Source organism: Canis aureus, chromosome 17 (assembly GCF_053574225.1).
Source record: "Canis aureus isolate CA01 chromosome 17, VMU_Caureus_v.1.0, whole genome shotgun sequence".
In the NCBI taxonomy this organism is placed as follows: domain Eukaryota; kingdom Metazoa; phylum Chordata; class Mammalia; order Carnivora; family Canidae; genus Canis; species Canis aureus.
Window position 1 is genome coordinate 37,751,403 of NC_135627.1, and position 20,103 is coordinate 37,771,505.

A 20,103-nucleotide genomic window follows, 5' to 3' on the forward strand; every position below is an offset into this window, starting at 1 on the left:
CACAAAAGCGCCAAAGGAGAAAAGAGAGAAAGAGGCAGAAAATTTATCTCAACAAATTATAGCTGAAAACTCCTTAAATGCAGGAGACATGTGAACATCCAGATACACAAAGCCCAAGTTATCTCAAGCAAAATCAACCCACAGAAGATTAACACAAGACACATTATAATCAAATTGTTAAAAGGCAAAAACAAAGAGAATTTTGAGAACAGATAGAAAGAAAACACCCACACATATAAGGGAACCCTCATAAGATTATCAGTGGATTTCTCATCAGAAAACCTGCATTCAAGGAAGAAGTGAGATGATGTATTCAAAGTGCTGAGAGAAGAAAACCTGCCAACCAAGAATATTACCTGACAAAACAGTCCTTCAGAAATGAAAGATATATGAAGACAGGTTCCTTGGCTTACAAGAAATGTTATGAGGGTGTTCTTAAAGGACACTATGTGACATGAAACATCTGAAATTAAAAAATAAATAAATAAATAAATGGGAAAATACTCTGAGTTCATTGATTGGAAAAACTAATATTGTGAGACTGTCCATACTATCCAAAGCCATATACAGATTTAATGCTATCCCTATAAAATTTTTTCAGTGGCATTTTTCACAAAACTAGAAAAATTAATCTCTGAATTCATATGGAATGACAAAAGGTTCTGAATAGCTAAAGCAATCTTGAAAAAGAAGAACAAAACTGAACACATCCTACTTCCTGATTCTAAACTACATTACAAAGTATAGTAATCAAAACAATATGGTACTGGCAAAAAAAAAAAAAAAAAAAGACATGTAGACCAAAGCAACAGAATAGAGAGAAGAGCCCAGAAATACGTTGAAATATATGTGATATGTGACCAAGTAATCCATGGAGGGCGCCAAGAATAAGCAATGGAGAGAGGACGGTGTTTTTTTGTGGGCGACCACGAACTAGCTGGAGTAACTGAACCAAACCAGGCCCGGACTTGCTTCCCTCATTCACTCAAAAGGCTCCAGAGCCCAAAGGGTGAAGAGTTGGTAGACACTTGAGAAAGGGCTTGAGCAATGGTTCTCAGGGCTTGCTTGTACGTGATCTCCCACATAACACAATAGATACAACTTATTCTGGCCTGGTCATAAATGTAAATAAGGGTCTGTCTGTCCTTGCTGGTCTGTTTACCATACCTAATATTCCTTTGAAGTATGCACATCTGGAGCAACAAGCTTATCTATTTACCAGGGTCTTCTGGCACTCGTGAGTCTGTCTTGCATGCTGAGAAAAGGCAACTTTGGAGAGTTTCACAAACCTGCTAAAAATAAACACCTTCTTGGCTTTGTTTTGCTCATGCTATAAAATGTTGTAAAACCTTGAATAAAGCTGGCACTGCTTGGACATCATCCACTGTGTCCCGCCTGTCCCCATCTCTTTACTTTTCTTTTATTTTCCTCATCCCCTTATCCTCAGGACCTTGATCGTGTTGCCACAGCACGCGCAACAGTTTTTAATACAGAGTGGTGTGAAAATTGGGTATTCCCATGTAAAAGAATTAAATTTAGTCTTTATCTTGCACTGTATACAAAAGTCAACTCAAATGGATTAAATACTTAAAATAAGACCTTAAATTTCAACATTCCTAGAGAAAAACACCAGGAAAATTGGACCATGGGCTTTGCAATGATTTTTCGATATGATACTGAAGGCACAGGCAGAAAAAGTAAAGTAAATGAGACTACATTAAACTAAAAAGCTTCTGTACAGTAAAGAAAATCATAAACAAAATGAAAATGGAATGAGTGGAATAGGAACAATATTGGCAAACTACATATCCAATAAGGGCTTAATAGTCAAAATATATAAAGAACTCATTAATCAATCAACAGATGGTAATAATAATAATAATAATTCCATTAATAATGGTCAGAAGAAGGGGGCACCTGGATGGCTCAGTCAGGTAAGCATCTGAGCTGTCAGCTCAGGTCATGATTCCAGGGTCCTTAGATCTATCCCCACGTCTGGCTCCCTGCTTAGCGGGGAGCCTGCTGCTCCCTCTCCCTCTGCAGTTCCCCCTACTGTGCTCTCTTTTTCTGTCTATCAAGTAAAGAAATAAAATCCTTAAAAATAAATAAATAAAAACGGTTAAAAGACTGAATAGACATTTTTCCAAAGAAGACCTACAGATGGCAAGCAGACATGTGAAAAGATGCTCAGTGTCACTTACCATCAGGGAAATGCAAATCAAATCGACAAGATATCATCTCACACCTGTTATGAAATCTTTGATCAAAAAGACAAGAGATAACAAGTATTGATGAAATTTGGGGAAAATGGAGCTCTTGTACACTTTTGATATGTATACAAATAAGTACGGGTATTATGGAAAATAGTATTGAGGTTTCATAAAAAATATTAAAAAAGGAAATACCATATGATTCAGTAATCTCACTACTCAGTGTATTTGAAAACATACTGGGATCCCTGGGTGGCGCAGCGGTTTGGCGCCTGCCTTTGGCCCAGGGCGCGATCCTGGAGACGTGGGATCGAATCCCACTTCGGGCTCCTGGTACATGGAGCCTGCTTCTCCCTCTGCCTATGTCTCTGCCTCTCTCTCTTTCTCTCTCTGTGACTATCATAAATAAATAAAAATTAAAAAAAAATTTTTAAAAAAAGAAAACATACTATTGAATATTTCTCTTAATTGAATTATTGTCCATAATCAATAGTGCTAAATATAAATCTCGTACATTTTTCTCTATATTCTTCATAATAATGATATTAAGGAAACAAGCATTTATAGGTAGTTTTATGAACTAATATAGTATATTATGATTGTATATTATAAATAATTTTCCTTATTACTAAGCATATATTTCATGAGTAATGAAATTTTACTGTTCTTGTCCTTCTCATTTGTTAATTCTGCATTCAAATCTTAAAAACAGCAGAAATTTATTTTTGTCTATTAGTATTAGAAAATAATCAGTTGTCACTCTTACTTCATATGCACAACTAATTGTTCCAAGGCCATTCATTGGATCATTTTTTTCACTTATTTGTTCTGCTAGTTGTATCATATATCAAGATCCCTTATGTACATACATATGTTTAGTCAAAGAATAATTGCCCTGGACAAGTTAAACAGGTAAGGATGTCATTATTCAAGATTATTGTAGAAGGTGGAAAAAAAAAAAAAAAACGGAACTCAGCTATGCTGAAATGAAAGAGAACTGTCAAGCGCTGAGATGAGCTACTGGAAAGTTACTAGGGAGAATTGGTCAATGTGGTCAAATCACCTGTTAACTGGAGCTATGGAAGTTAGAGTTTAGACTTTCACGGAGATAGGAGATAAGGGTGCTATGGTTTCTTGATGATTACATACTAAAGAAATGAGTTTTAGATTCTTGAGACATTCCTGAGTTACAAAACTGGCAAGAGGCTGGGAGAAGATTTATACCCCAAGGGGGCAGAGAAAGCATTTTTCAATTGCAAATTTTCTAAAGTAAATTCTCTAAAGAAAAAGGGGATCCAGGACCTATGTTAGGAAGAACTTTTTCTAAGATTAGTCAAACTCAGGGGAATTTTTTTTTTTTAAGATTTATTTATTTATTCATGAGAGACACACAGAGAGAGGCAGAGACACAGACAGAGGGAGAAGCAGGCTCCATGCAGGGACCCTGACATGGGACTCCATCCCATGACTCCAGGATCACGCCCTGGGCCAAAGGCAGGCATTAAACCACTGAGCATCCAGGAATCCCCAAACTCAGGGTAATGTTACAGATTTCTTGGTCAGTTTCTCTGTTCTACATCCTGTGCATTGATTGATTTTAGTTTGTTTTGACCACAGCAGTTTCATAAAAACCTTAAAATCTGAAACTATGTTTCTATATTAAATCATAATTCTGTTGAACACATAGGACAACAAAGTGCATATTTATGAAATTGGTCTTCTGATCATGGAAAATTATATATTACTATTTATTTAGGTTTCTTTTATACCGTTTTATTTTTTTAAAAAAATTTTATTTATTTTTGATAGTCACACAGAGAGAGAGAGAGGCAGAGACACAGGCAGAGGGAGAAACAGGCTCCATGCACCGGGAGCCTGACGTGGGATTCGATTCCAGGTCTCCAGGATCACGCCCTGGGCCAAAGGCAGGCGCTAAACCGCTGCGCCACCCAGGGATCCCTATACCGTTTTATAAGATATTTTTTACTTTTCTTTACAAAAAAAGTAATTTTTTGTTGGATACAAAAATATTTTTGTATTGAATATATTTTTATGTATATGACAATGAAGGTTTTGATACTGTTTTTGTTAAAAATTTGTGTGGTGTTTTTAGAGAAATGCCATTTCTTTAAAACCAGTAAACTTATTGAACTCTTACTAGTTATAACATAATTAAAAACTTGTCTTTTTGTCTATAAACAAGATGTTACTCCTCAAAAACCAATTTTATTTTGTTTCTCTGTTGTTTCTATTAATTGGAAATTGTTTTGTATTTATTTTCAACTATCCTAAGGGCCTTTTTAGCTTTCTTGTTTTAAAACTACTTTAATGATTCCTCTAAGAAGGGGTGTGTGTGTATAAAGTTCTTACTGCCAGGAGTGAAAATGTAATATAAATCACCATTCGTTGAAACAGAACAGTACTAGTTCAACCATTCTTTATATATCTATATATGTGCCTATGTGTACACACATGAACATCAAAAAAGAATGGAAAAATGCATAAAAATGATATAGCTCACAAATAGTTATTTTCAGGTAATTGTTTAAAGATTTTATTTATTTATTCTTGAGAGACATAGAGAGAATGGCAGAGACACAGGCAGAGGGAGAAGCAGGCTCCATGCAAGATGCCCGATGTGGGACTCAATTCTGTGATCACGCCCTGAGCCAAAGGCAGATGCTCAACTGCTGAGCCAACCAGGTGTCCCACCAGGTAATTTTTGAATCCTTTTTGAGATGTCAAAATGAGACATGGCATACTGGTTGAAGGCAAGCACTTTTAATTCTGGGTTTATCATATACCAATTTCACTGTAGGAGTATTCAAATGAATTTGTACCACAATGTAAAAACAAACAAACACCTTACACAGAATTTTCAAGTTTGTAAGTACCTAGTTATTATTGTTATTATAATTAATGTTATTATTGATTTTTTTATTAGGCACTGACTTTTCACTTTTAAAATTAGTTTATACTCTGTTAATCCTACAAAAAATTAGAGAAGCAAAAATGTCCCTTTTGCCTCAAAAGGACAAGTTGCATCTTTAAGAAAAATCAAGATTTTCTGAACTAAATTTACCAAAACTCAGCTGTGCTCCTGAAATGAACTCTCCTCACAAACTTGAACACTGGGCCCAAGAAGAAAAAAGTTAAATGAATTATGTGAATCTCTCATTTATGAAATACCAAATAATTATGGGGGCTCATAAACTCTAGATGGCATATCCAACGCAAAGAGAGTAGCCTTCTTCACCACCATTGATTATTTCCAAATGGGAAGTTATGCCCTGTATTGCAAGATGAAGAATCTAAAAAGTTTTATATAAAATCCCTAAAGTAGTCAGTTGCCAAAATGACCAAAAAAAAAAAAAAAAAAAATTAAATCTTCTCGCTGTTACTCAAGTATTGATATTGCCCTAGACAACTAGATTGGTAATATTTTCATCTTTAGAGCAATAACTTGATTTTAAATATTAATAGCCATGACAGAAAACTTTTCATAATGCTAATTATTATTATTATTTTTAAAGATTTTATGTATTTATTCATGAGAGACACAGAGAGAGACAGACAGAGACATAGGCAGAGGGAGAAGCAGGCTCCCTGCAGGGATCCCAATGTGGGACTTGATCCTAGGACCCCTGGATCTCTATCTGAGCCAAAGGCAGACACTCAACCACTGAGCCACCCAGGAGCCCCTCATAATGCTAATTAAATTTAGATGAATCTCACTTATATCACACAGAAGCAATTGAAAATTTGAACATGGATTAGGAAATTTGAGTAATGTTGAAAAATGTTTTAAGGTTATTTTCTCTCTTATGCCTATTTTGCTTTACTAGCTATAGTTGTTTTACAGATGATTTTTAAATTATCTAATCCATGATTTTAGCATGTCACATGAAAACATGTTTATCATCTTTTCCAAAATATATTCCATCTATGTGTATGTATATGTATTTATTTTATTGTTTTAGTTTTCACTCTCTAGCTTATCTTTAATGCTAATGGGGTGCTTGTATCCACTAAAACTTAAGAAAATACTTATGTAGTCTTCATCTAATACTCATCTTGTGTCTTTAAGTAGATGCATTTGAAAGCAAAGAAAAAAATCTCAATTTCTAGATTTTTAAAAATTCTTAGATTTAGTTATCTGTCTTTTTCTTAAGTGGTGAGCATATAGCTGAAGAACTTTGGATATCATTACTTAAAGCACAAACAAAATGAATCGTGTATAAAACTGAGTAAACAAAGTATCACTTATTCAGGGGTATTATATATAATATTTATATTTCACATATATCTTTTAAAAAGTATGGTAGCATGACATACCCTATGACTTATGAGGTGGGACTAAATACTTTTTTTTTTTTGTAGCAATTTCCCTTATTTCTTTATCTACAGAAAATATCTCAGTGACAAATTTAACAGAGAAGACAGTTTAATGGGTGAATTCTATGACTCCTAAGCAGTTATTTTTTTTATTATTCTCCACATTATAGAGGCATGACTTATGTGAAGGCCATTGTAATTTCTATTGTTAGAGGAGTAATTTGTTTCGGTGCAGAATGACTAGCAACTCTTATGCAGTCTGTGAGCTATGGCAGCAATAATAGGGAAACATTCACATGGTCCATTTACAAGATGAGGTTGCATAAAGTCCATCTGATTACATATAAGTGGTTATTAGAATAGGTCCTCAAACAAGAGTCATAGGAGAGCTATAAATTCTCAGCCATCTATTTTCAAGTCATTTTATGAGAATTGTAGTTTCATGCATATTGGACACTTCATTGTCATTGGCTTCAGAGCAAGAATAAATGGCACATTCACAGACCAGATACAGACTTCTTGGTTCAAGTGTCATCACAGCCTGCACTATTAACAGAGAAATATTAAAAAGAGAAAAATATCTATTGATAACAATCACTTTATTTTGACTCTGCAAAATAGGAATGTTAATTCACTATATATCAGAAGCTATTATGAAGTTCTAAAGACAGACATGTTTTGTTGTACTAAAAGTGTTCTGTAATTAATCAGCATGAAGCCTCATAGTACTGTACGTCCTTGGGCTGCTGCATAAGAAAATTGCAAACATGCACATACAAAACCATTCATAGTATTCATGTAGAGAGATCAATTTAAAAGAAAGTTGCAGTAGTCATGCCAAGACACAAAGGTCTAGGTTTCTTAGTGTGTATTTGTTCATTCATTCATTCTGTTTCAAGACCTCTCACCCCCATGGTGATCCAAAGGCAAAGTGAACTCATAGAGAATAAGTTGTGGAACAGTGAGAATTCCTGTGGTTTGAGAGAGGCTTCCAGGTGGCCTGTGTGAGACACTACTGACAATTATCTGTGAATAGAAGCTGAAGAATCAACTGGAAGCTTTCAAAATTCATTGTAAAAAATAATCTTACAGTTCTATATATTTTAATTTCATTTGGGTATTAGCTTTAATCAAAAGTTTCCATTAAATGTATAAAATTAGGTTCTTGTGTTTTAAAAATGCATAAACATGTATTAGGTGAAGCTACTTCAACAACAACTAAAAGGTGATATAAGAGAATTGTTGGTCACTTGTTTTATAAAGCCGTCTTTCCATTATTCATAAATATATTTAAACCTTAATCTTAGATGTCCATTAAAGGAAACAGCCTTATATTTGATGTATTTATGGGCTGAATAATTAATAGCGAATGTGCATTTTAGTTGCTTTATTGAACAACTAAAAACTTCACATCTGGGGATCCCTGGGTGGCGCAGCGGTTTGGCGCCTGCCTTTGGCCCAGGGCGCGACCCTGGAGACCCGGGATCGAATCCCACATCAGGCTCCCGGTGCATGGAGCCTGCTTCTCCCTCTGCCTGTGTCTCTGCCCGTCTCTCTCTCACTGTGTGCCTATCATTAATAAGTAAAATAAAATTAAAAAAATTAAAAAAAGAGCTCTCTCTTTAAAAAAAAAAAGAAAGAAACATGACAAATAGGTATAATGTTTTATATTAAATTTGACATCGTGAGAGAAAATGGACATTAGTTACAAATTAAGACAATTGAAATAAGCTTTGGACTTTAATTAATAAGGTATCAATCTTAGTTAACCATTTCTGACAAAATGTGCTATTCTAACAAATTAGGCTAATAATAAAAAAAACAAGGACAAAATATATAGGGACTCTTTACTACCCTTTAAGTTCTTTTTTTAATAAATTGAAAACTTAAAAAAATTGAAAGTCTATTAAAAAACACATCCAATATATTCATGAAATGTTTTTCAGAGACTTGGTCAGGTGTCCACATATCTAATAAGAACATGTAGGCTTATAAAGGTGTGAGTAAAGTACTGTTAAAACCAGAGATTTATTTAAAGGAATGTAGCAGTTTTTTAGTTTTCAACACAGTCTCTATAACAAAATACTGGATTATTTTTTTATTATGCTCCTCCTCTGGTACATGTGTGTGCTCACATACATTCTTCTATTTGGGATCACAAAGCTACAGACATTTCTAAACTCATAAAGGTCTAAAATAAAAAGAAGTGTACATGGCACTTGGAGAAGTCACCAGAAACCTCATACACTGTGTTAGTAAATGTCAGATGCTGTTGAAATTCTTTCACCAAGATATATAAATTAATAAACTTCAATGAGGACTAAGCTAAGAGTTGCCTTTGGGTTGAACTTCATGTGTTTATATATTGGGTTGTTTTCTTTGCTTACACATTTTCTGCCCCAAAGCTAAAAACGACAGTCCTTTTGTAGAGACTTGCTGTTCTTTCTTCAATAGAAAATCCCTGTCTGATACTTTTAAAGCTGTCTTATTCCTCTTCACTCATTGTCAAGAGTATGGGGTGGAAAATGGAAAGGAAACACTATGTGCAATCTTGTTTCTATTTAGAAATTGACAGTACTTTTTCATTCTGAGTGTAACTAATACAACTGCAGCTTTTGTCACCAAGTAATAGATATAAATTTATTGCTGGGATAGAATGATGAAAGTGATTTTTTTTTCTTAAAATCTACACTATGCAATATTTGTTCTTGAAGATGAAACAACCTATAAATCTTTGTGGATAAACTCTAACACTTAATGTTCCGATTTCCACTAGCTATTTGATAAAACCCAAGTTAATTAGTGTCACTATTAGAGGTAGCTATAGCAGCGAAAGATTTTGGTTATTGTTCCCGGAAAAACAACAACAAAAACAACAGTGTATCAGTGGATTTTTCAAGAAAAATTTTAATTTATATCTTTATTATGTACTTGTGAGTATCAAACTAGTGGGAATGTCAGGTTTAACAAAGATGGTAAGTGTAGTTTTGGCACATTTTGACTTTTTGTTCTACTTCTAAAGTACTTAACGTTGAATTTGCTCATTCCAGTTCAACTTTATTCTATAATCCAAAAATTTTACTCTTTTATCTTTTATTTTCAATTTATACCAAGTATTTTATCTTTTTTATTTTATAATATTCCTTATATAATCACTTCTGTGATGTACAGAAATGTTAATAATCTCAGAAATTAAGGCAAAAATATTTTCCAATTTGGCAGATACATGAGGAAAGAGGCAACTAGATTTGAATACAATTTAATATATGTATATATATACATACATATGTGAAATACATAGTATATCACATAAATATTTATATGTAATGAATTAATGTTTCCATAAACTAGATGTATGCAAGAATGAAGCAGGATATATGTAATAACTCAGCGGGTTACCTTGAGTTACACTGTCCGCTGGATGAACAAGTCAATTAAGTTCTGGCTCACAAAGTGCAAAGGGAAATTTCCCCTTTATCTCATATTTGTTTTTGTTTCTTTGTTTCAGGATGAACTTCTTAGTCTGAGAAAGTTCTAGTTTGGTGCCTGACATTGTGACAAAATAATTGATAGTATCCACTTTCAGTCAGAAATGTCTCCTTTTAGAACCTGTCTTATATAGTATTACAATAGAAGGCATTCCATCCATCATCAGTACCATCTCTTTTTCTTTCCTCTTGAAGGTGAAGACTCTCCCCTTAAATAAGACCAGGTATGAAAAAAAAGAAATAGGGTTTTCCCCTGTATGGTAATCTGCATTACTATTTACATTTAAAACTGGTGTAAGGGCATCTGGCTGTCTCAATAGGTAAAGCATGGGACTCTTGATCCCAGGGTTGTGAGCTCAAGCCCCACATTGAGGGTAGAGTTTACTTTAAAATAAAAATAAATAAAATCAGACTTTGGTGCAAATTCTGATGCCCCAGGATAGTAATCTTAGAAATCCTCCTCTAATTATAAATAGTGAAGATTTTCACTGAAGATATATCTTAGTCTGAAAATTAAAACACTTGTCTATTTATACTTAAGAAAAAAATAACAGAATTTATTTCAATGAAGAAAATCAAAGTGGATGTAAAATTTTATTATGAAAAGTAATTTTTTGTGAATTTCAATGAATATTGTTATATTATTGAGTATATGAAAGTGTAAACTAGGTGTAGGTCACCTCAATGATAAACACAAGCACATACGTATTTTTAAAGTCTTTTATTATTTACTTTTTATTTTGATATAATTTTTCTAAAGCCAATTTTTTAAAGTTTTTAAAATTTATTTTGAAATAATTTCTGATTTATAGATGAAATATAGTACAGAGTTCTTCTGTACTCTTTACCCAGATTCCTATGATATTAACATCTTATATAACTAAAGTACATATATTAAACAACAAGCATCATATAGATTTTCCCATATTTTCCATTTCTTACTATTGTTTCAATGATGGATCAATCTAGGACACTGCACTACGTTTATTTCGCATGCTGCCATAGTCTTCTTCAATCTGTGACAATTCTTAATTCTTTTATTGTTTTCATGACCTTGACTCTTTTGAAAATTAGTATTCAATATCTTGTAGATTACTCCTTAATTTCAGTTTAGATCATGTTTTATCATGGGTAGATTGGGGTTATGGGTTTGAGGAAGAACACCACAGGTAACCTCATAGCATCACATCAGGGAGTACCTGCTATCCATGTCTTAACCCTGGTGAAATTAACCTTGATTACTTAAGTGTCTGACATAACAAAGTTACTTTTTTCCATGGCCATACCCAAATTTGTTGGAAACAAGTCACTAGGTCCTGTTCACACTTAAGGGAAGGGAATTAACCTCCACCTCCTGCAGGGGGGGTTAACCTAGAATGTGTAGGCCTGTGATAAAACCACCAGAAAAAAATTATTAGAATTATTTTCGGTGAGATATTTTAAGGCTATGCATGTATTCTGTTTCTTAAATTTTCACCTACTGTCTCACTAAATCACTGGATCTTGACTACTGCAACCATTACTGTGCTATTCTGATGAAAGGTTTTTCTTTCATTGCTTACACATTTATTAATTGGAATTCTTCAGAAAGAAAACGTTTCCCTTATCTAACATTTATTTAATGATTTGTTTAAATCAGAATGAATTTAAATGTATCTCTTTTGTTCTTTTTGTCATAAATCACATGGTACTTGTTTAATTTTGTTGCTCTAATTTCTCTGGCTTTGGCTACTGGAAGTTCTTTCAGGTTGACACTCGATGTGTTTGTTGTTGCTGTTGTTGTTTTAATCTTCTTTATTTTATGGCTCATGATGTATGTGCCCTTCTTCAGCCCTAGACTCAAACATTAATTCAAACAGTTCTTGATCCTTTTACTTAGAAAGCAAGATCTGGGTGCAAAGATTGCTCATTTCTCTTGAGATGTCACTGCTTATAGGCTGTCTCAGCAGACAGAGCTAGAAATTGTATGCATGCTTTCATATCAGTGTATGTGCACATATTCATAATTATTTCTATACCTATCACACCCACCCACACACACACACACAATCATACCATTATCTTTTCCCCTGATCCCAATACACAGGTTTCAAATATACCTTCAATGTTGGTATCAGTTGGAATTTTGCTGTCTCAGATTTTGCCAACTTGGCATATGGGTGTAAGGGTGTAAGTAAAATCTATATTTCTGTGGTTTTTGCTTACATACTTCTCCAAAAATGATTCTATTTTTCCCACCAGATTTCTAGACATTTACCCCTGCTTTTCAGAAGCTTAATTCTACCTGCCTCTCTCCATTCTCTGTTTTTTTTTGCTTTTCAGAAAATAGTTCATAATTCAGCGTGCTTAAGTGCCCTTTATTTAATATAAATTCTATTGACTTGTACACTCAGTCTCCCAATTAGTCTACCCAACTTTAGCTTACACTTAAAACAATCTCTATCCCATGATTCCTAGCTACATAAATACCTAAAATAGATCCTGCTCCTCTTCAATGATTTTTTTATTTTTTTTCAGATAAAATCCAAATCTTTTACCATAATGCAAAGCTCACCATACTATAGCTCATGTGCTTCTCTAGACTCACATCTGCCTGCCCAATTCAGGATTAATTCATATACATTCTTCCCAAATGCCAATTATTTCTTCTCTCCTTTGTTATCCCTCTGTTTAAATTATTGTGTATTTCATTCTTAAAAATGCACAAAACTGTGGAAGGAGCCTCGGTGTCCAACTGTAATGTAAAGTTAATGATCTATCAAAACATTTTTCACGTAATCACCACACAAATCAAGAAAGAAAACATTGCCAGCATCCTAGAACCACTGCCCCGCTTTTTAATGATATTGTCCTTATTCACTGAGTCTTCCTCCTCTTTCTTCAAACTTTTTGACCACTAGGACTAGGGTTTGTTTTAAATTTGCCTAGATTGAATCCTAAAATTTCTGTTTTGCATGTGACTACACTATGGTTTTAACCATTTTGTTGCATGAAGTTAAAGTATGTTTATTTATCATATGTTATTAAAGGAACATACAAGAATTTATTCATCTATTATATTGTCACTGGACATTTGGATTTTCTCCAGTCTTGGCAATTAAAAAATGATGATTTCTGAAGAAATGCATAATTAAAGATATATATACAACTGAGTTTGGAATTACTGTGTCATATACACAAATCTCGTTATTTGGCAGATAATGACACAATGTTTTTCAAATTATTTGTGACAATTTAGACTCCTACCAGAGATGTATAGAGGTTCTTACTGAAGGGCATCTTCATCACACTTGTCACAGTTATAGCTATCTTCATATTTTAGATAAGTAGTATCTACATGTAATCATTAATATTTCATCAAGGTTTTATTTTACATTATCTAGTTATTATTTAGTTACCTAAATTTTAATGCTTTTATCAACCATTTGGATATCCTCCTTTTGGAAATGCTTAATTATGTCCTTTAATTTGTTAAGGATCTTTTATATTGTGATGTCAGCCCTTCATTGGTTATACATGCCGTGAATATCTGTTCCACTCATTATTTAACATTTATTATTTTATTTAATGAAACAGTTAAAAATAAGTCAGAAAAGAGACTAATCTTATTAGTATTGCTATCTGATGAGCCAATGGCATGCTGATTAGGAAACCACAACTTAAGTATTCCTTTAGTTGTTCATTTAAAATTTGATTTTGGGAAATTGGCTAAAAATTAAATAATTCACTAATGAAATAAGTATTTAACTTAAACCATTAAAATGGATTTTTCTTTTATCAAATTTAGGTAAATACTTCCATTTTATATAAGAATTGCAGTATTGCATTTTGGATTTTGAGGAAGATTCAGATTTCCTAATTGCAATCTAGGTTACAAGGCATATTTGTGACTTGTTCTCTATTACTTGAAGTGAAAAAAAAATTGGAAAGTGATGATATGTGAATAAAAAAATCAGTATTGAAAAATGATAATTATAAACAGCATATTTAATTTTGTGTGTGTGCACAGGTGTTGTCTATGTGTGCGTGAAGAAAATAATACAATAGGAAGACTATATATGATATATTGTGTTTTTATTGTGTTAGATGCCAAATTAATATCTTATTAGATTATTTAGAATTTGGGTTCATTATTTAACATCTTTTGCTTTACATATATAACCTGAACAGATAAAGTTAATTGAAAATAGTATTGATTTTCTTTAAATTAGATATTTTGTTTAAAAAATTAAAGTTTATTTCACTTCTGTGAGTTTGTCCATTTAGTCTATATTACCATAAAATTGCCCTAACATTGGTCACTCTTTTTCCTACTTTTATATGTTCTTACTAAATACAGTAACCTGCATTAATCAAAATGTGCTTTTCGAGAGGATATGCACTTACTTGGCATGTTTTCCATGGAACTAAATTAAATCTGATGACATGGTCTCCCACTTCCCTGGAGTGGCCATTCCCTAATAGAGACACTGGCTGATAATTAGATGAGGTTCAAATGGGACTTAAGGGACCACATGAAGGTCAAAGGTTGGTAGATTCTTTTTTTCTTTTACTTTCAGGACTTCTGTCACCAATTATCTACTAACCACAGAAGTAACACCACTCTGTAGGAGACATTTAAAACTACTTCTTCAACTGAACTTATTTCAGAATTTTTGGTTACACCTGTTAGGATCTGTAAGAAAGTGCTACTTCGGTCTTCCTTCACATTTAGCACTTGAGCAGCTCTCCTACCTGTGCGACATAGAATAGTGACGTGGGAGCTAGTCCCTGCCTGCAGAAATGACCTAAAATATCTGGTTCTATGGCAAAGGTTGAATTTTCCATTCTCTCATGCACTGTCAATTCATCATTTTAAAATCTTTTTGATCCTCTAATTGCCTATTGAGACTATCAGTCATCTACTCTGTTGCTTTATAATAGCTGGGAAACTTTTTTTACTCCTACTTTATTTTAATCTTTATTGACTTATTAAACATAGGAAAGAAAAATTCATTTTTTCTTGAGAAAATCATTTTATGCTAATCTATATTCAAATACATGATAAAGAGATCTCTGAAGAAAATAATGCAGTAGCTTATCCTTATAGGCACTTTTGCTTACAGGTGTGAAAGAATTGTTAATTTGTATTTGTTTGTCAATAGTAAAATTAAAACCTACTAAAATTTGTATCAGGAAATAATCTAACAGGAATTTCTAGAAGGTTTTGTATTATAAATGGCAACATTTATTTCATAGGCATCAACTGACAGTTGTAATTGCAGTGTAATCCTGCAAAATTATTGATTGAAAAATAAAATAAGCTTGATACCTCTTGATATAAATTATGAAAGAAACATAAATATATAAGGTATGAAAAAAACAGAGAATGGTAGTATAGAGAACCTGAAAAACTAAATAATTTTCACTGCAACTCCTAAGTAACTACAGCCCCTAAATACTCCTCGACACTCTGCTGAACTCAACATTAGTAGCTAAACTACAACCTAAATTCCCCAGTATTTTCTTGAGTTTTATTTTTCAGGAAAAAAAAATGACTTCTGATTAACCTTCCCAAATGTGTTTTCTAATATTCTAAGTCCCTCAGTCCTCTCCAGGAACTTGTCTTCACTTGTCATCTATCCATTCTCATGATGCCTTGTTTTTATGAATGCCATAAATGCCAGAGCTATCAGTTTGCGGTTGTTTCCTTCCTCACACATAGGAAGCTTCAGCAAAGAGGCTAAGAGCTCACGATTCATAAGCAAAGGCCAGACTCATGTATTAAATAGTAGTTTCATTTTGGCCAAGTTATTTGATCTCACTGAGTTTTCCTTTTTCCTCTCCTGCAAAAATTGGATCACATTTTATTCATTGATTAACAAAAATTTGTATTTTTGTTCCTATTCTTTACCAGTAAGTCTATTAGCTGTCAGGTATGTAGTAAGATTCATTCAAGCAGAGGTAAACCTTGACCATATGGGTGGTAAACAACAATGACAAGAACATGAGAGTTTTCCACATGAATCCTGCAAAAAAAAAAAAAAAAGATGTGAGAACAAAAAGCTATTTTCTTTATTGACCTGAAATCATATTAAAACCAACTTTGAGGGGGATTCCTGGGGGGCTCAGGGGTTTGGCACCTGCCTTCGGCCCATGGCATGATCCTGGAGTCCCGGGATCAGGTCCCACATCAGGCTCCCCACATGGAGCCTTCTTCTCCCTCTGCTTGTGTCTCTGCCTCTCTTTCTCTCTCTGTCTCTCATGAGTAAATAAATAAAATCTTAAAAAAAATTTTTGAGGTCCTATCTTATAATAAGGGCAGGGAATTTAATCTAATGTATTACTTGGACCATGCTCCTTTCTCTAGGATTTCACAACTACACAATACAACTGTGGGGATAAAAAGGCAGGTTAATTGTCATGTCTTTCTCCTATCATGGATATCTTTGATGTGTTTCCTATCCATGCTCATAAATACCTTGAGGTTAGGATACACTGCTGCTAACAGCACCAATCTTTTCTAGAATATTTCAAACTAAACCATGAGATCATCTATCTAGAGTTGAATCCACTGCCTCAGGTGTCTGCAAGGTAGTGGCATATGGGTATTACTGTCATAGGAATACCATTCTCTATCAGACCTAGAATAAATCACCACCGATTCTCCTATTCGATCTTTTCTCTCCTGAGAGGCACTCATCTGTCTCTGCTCTCTATTTGAAAAATTCTTGAGGAATTTAAGTTTCTAGAAAACAAAATCTGAGATCCAATTTTCTATAATGGTATTTTTATTTTCTTCTCTACAGTTCACACCTCATCACTCACAATAAAAAGCATATCTGAATGAGAGAGAGGCCACAAATGTCTGGTTGGTCTGCTTCAAATTAGAGAAAAAAATTGTAGAGACAATTAATATCTAATATAATATAGTTATCATAATTATTAATAATACCTATGTATGTGTATGTAGTTAATATTTAATAATACTTTAAGCAATAAAGAATTTCATTTTTTTAAATATTTTATTTATTTATTCATGAGAGACACAGAGAGAGAGGCAGAGACACAGGCAGAGGGAGAAGTAAGCTCCCTCAGGGAGCCTGATGTGGGACTGGATCCCTGAACTCCAGGATCAGGCCCTCAGCCGAAAGCAGAGCTTAACCACTGAGTCATCCAAGCGTCCCAAGAATGTCATTAAAATAGAGAGTAACATGATGTTTTGGGAAGAGCTGTGTATTGTATGGAATGAACACAGAAATAATCCCTGAGGATATGGCATTTACAGTAAAAGCTGAAGTTGTTTATTTTTATTTTTAATTTTTTTAATAGTATGTGAAAGGCTGAGGAGAGAATAACTCCAAGCCTTGGAACCTCCATGGTGAAATTCTCTGAGCTGAGAAAGAATTGAAAATGATAAGTGTGATGTGAGTATACATTGAACAAAAGAAAGTATGATTGAAAAGGCCACTGTAAAGGCCATAAATAGGGCACAGGTCATACAAGATCTTATAGAATATGTAAACATAATTTTGATTCTAAATGCTAAGAGAAGATAATGATATGTTTAAGTGGACAAGTCATATTATTTTATTTTAATTTTAAAAAGATCACTTTGGCAGCCACAGAGAGAGATATTTGAAATAAATAAGAGAGGAATCTGGAAGACGTGTTAGGAAGTTCCTGCAAGTGTCCTGGCCAAAGATGAGTGTGCTGGGGAGAAAAGATGAGAGATCATATTTGCAGTGCACTTTTTGGACAAAAGTGACCACTTAAGTTACCACTTAAGAAACAATCAGTATAGGTCACCCTCTTCTGGTGGGGCCCAGCTTTTGTATGAGGAGGCAGTGATGATACTCAGGCCCAAGGAGCCCAATGAACCATGCTGATAAGGGGGCAACTTCATAGCAGCTGATAAGATGGGCATGAGGATCAAACTACAAAGCAGCAACAACCCCCAACAGCTGGCTGAAGGAACTCAGTAAATGCCACCCCTGGGAGACCATATGTGATGTCACCATTGTGGTGGGGAGCCTTTCCTGCCTGGCCCATAAAGCTGTACTAGCTTGTATGGATATTTCAGAAACTTTTTTCTGTATATTGGGCTTGATGCCACCAGGACCCATGTAGTAGACTTTATCACCTCTGCCAACTTTGAGAAGATTCTGAGCTTTGTCTACACATCAGTTCTTGACAGATCTGATCAATGTTGGGGTCATCGATGAGGTAACTAGGAGAGAATTACTTGTAGTTTGAAGACCCCACTGAGGAGACAGGCATAGCCGAGGAGATGAATAAGTTAAGTGATGCCAGTGGAGATGAGCTGACTTTTGGAGAGAATGATAACCAAGAGAATAAGGCCATGTCCTGGCAGGTGTGCAAGAAAATTCTAGAGCACAGCATTCATTTGATCTGACAGCATGTTCAGGACCACAAGCACCTGCTGACAGGCAACTGCAAATTCTGGGAGACCCACTTCTAGGACCAAAACTCCCAGGTGACCCATGTTCTATCCCACATTGGTATTTTCCTCTTCTCTTGTGGCATGTGTGAAACTTAAGTTCATCACCAGGTGGCAGCTGACCCTCCACCAAGGGGGTGGAACATTTGAGAACAACATCCCTGTCCAACCCAATGATCCCCTAACTGGGAATCTGGGTTGGTTTACAGGTGCACCCTCCACAGAGTTGAAATGTGCCATCTGTGGGAAGTCACAGGCCAAACGTTTCCACATGGTCCAAGGCCACATCCTTGACCATCTAAACTTGGAAAGCACCAGGTCTGCTTTATCTGTAACCACTACCAGCTAAACATTTACAGCTCCAAATGGTACATGCTCTTCCACCCCAACATTTCAGTCCTCTCCTGCTCTGTCTGTGTGAACGGCTCTGGGGACCAGCATCTCATAAAGAAGCACATAGCTATGCACCAAAGCCTGGTAGATGCCCTCTCCCCCTGCCACTCGTGCAGCCAGAGCTTCAAGTCAGAGGCTGCCTATCACTCCCATGTCAGCAGCACAAATAAAACAGTGGCCTTGAGGCAGGGTCTGATTTGGGGCTTTAGCACCCAGCAGTCCAGAAGTGGAAGCTTCCAATGAAGGAGTTCCTGAGCGAGGAGATGGCTCAGCAGGGCTAGCCTGGGAACAGTGAGTACAGCTGCAAGGTTTGAGGCAAAAGGTTTGCACAACAAATGAGTTCAGCTACCTCTGGCGGTTCTGCAGGCAAGAAGCTGTACCAGTGTAAGATGTTCTTCCGAGGTCATTCAACCATCAAGTGCTACCTGAAGACACACTCGGGGGCAACTCATGTACAGCTGCACAGTCTGAGGCCCCTACAACTCCATCCTTAACCTTGTGAGCAAGGATGTGGCATGCACAAAGACAGCCTCTTGCTTGACTTCACTGGTAAGCAGACCTTAAACCATATCCATTGCAAAGAGGCAGAACAGGGCCTGGCCCCGGCTGAGGCAAGGGAGCTCCCAGGTGTCAGGCAGGATGTTGATTTTCTGGTGGCTGTTGTCCCCTCTTTAGCCAAAGTTTCCATGTAGCCTTGGGAGGAATTCTGTTCTGTCTTGTGTTTAAGGAAAAAGAAGACGAAGATGAAGATGAAGATGAAGACGAAGACGAAGACGAAGACGAAGAAGAAGAAGAAATAGCACATGAGCTGTTACTGTTCTTGAGAAGCAGCAGCCCTAACATGTTTGCCTCCTTACCTGTTCTTGCCTGTGAAGGACTGCATTTTTTTATTCTTTCAAGGCTGGCTTCGGGATCTTGTCAGGCAATTGGTGTCAACTAGATCACTGTCCCCAACCTCTCAAGTTTTAGTTTACTGATAGGTTTTTTGCTGCTAAGAATTTAACCAACATCCTCACTGAAAGAGGAGGTGGGGAGAGGCTTCCACACTGGGAAGTATTGTCAGATTTCCAGCTGGGACACCAGCTATGAGGGAGATTTGGAGGAATGTGGTCATTCAGAAAAGACTAGTCAATAGGACAGCTCCCATCAGGTCCCAGGTCCAGCCCTCGGCTGGGAAAACATAGATGGCTGAAGGTGCCTGCTTGTTCCAAGATTCTGATCTGCTGATTGTACAGTA

The 20,103-nt window shown here is 35.3% G+C and overlaps 1 pseudogene; it reads left to right on the top strand.

Annotated features, from left to right (window-relative positions):
- Positions 1–1,645: 1,645 nt before the first annotated feature.
- Positions 1,646–19,558, top strand: LOC144287630 (zinc finger and BTB domain-containing protein 39-like; annotated as a pseudogene).
- Positions 19,559–20,103: the final 545 nt, after the last annotated feature.